The sequence below is a fragment of the Myotis davidii genome, unplaced genomic scaffold (genome assembly GCF_000327345.1).
Source record: "Myotis davidii unplaced genomic scaffold, ASM32734v1 scaffold488, whole genome shotgun sequence".
Lineage (NCBI taxonomy): Eukaryota > Metazoa > Chordata > Mammalia > Chiroptera > Vespertilionidae > Myotis > Myotis davidii.
Genome location: NW_006300365.1, coordinates 1,737,864 through 1,738,204, shown reverse-complemented (window position 1 = coordinate 1,738,204; position 341 = coordinate 1,737,864).

Sequence of the window (341 nt, the reverse complement as noted above, 5' to 3'; positions counted from 1 at the left end):
TGAATAACAGGACCCACATTCTCCTGTTTTGTCTTATTTTATTTTGTTTATTTTTTCTTAATCTTCTTTCCTGATCCATCGTCCTTACCTTAGCTATTAGAATTTGGTCACTGATAGCATCATTTCCAAGCCCTTTTCTCTTTCTCTCCAAGTGATCTTTTTTTAAAATATATTTTTATTGATTAAGATATTACATATGTGTCCTTATCCCCACGTTACCCCCTACCTCCCCCGCTCATGCTCTCACCCCCCCCCCTTGTCCGTGTCCATTGGTTAAGCCTATATGCTTGCATATAAGTCCTTTGGTTGATCTTTTCCCCTCACCCCCAACGCCCCCCACC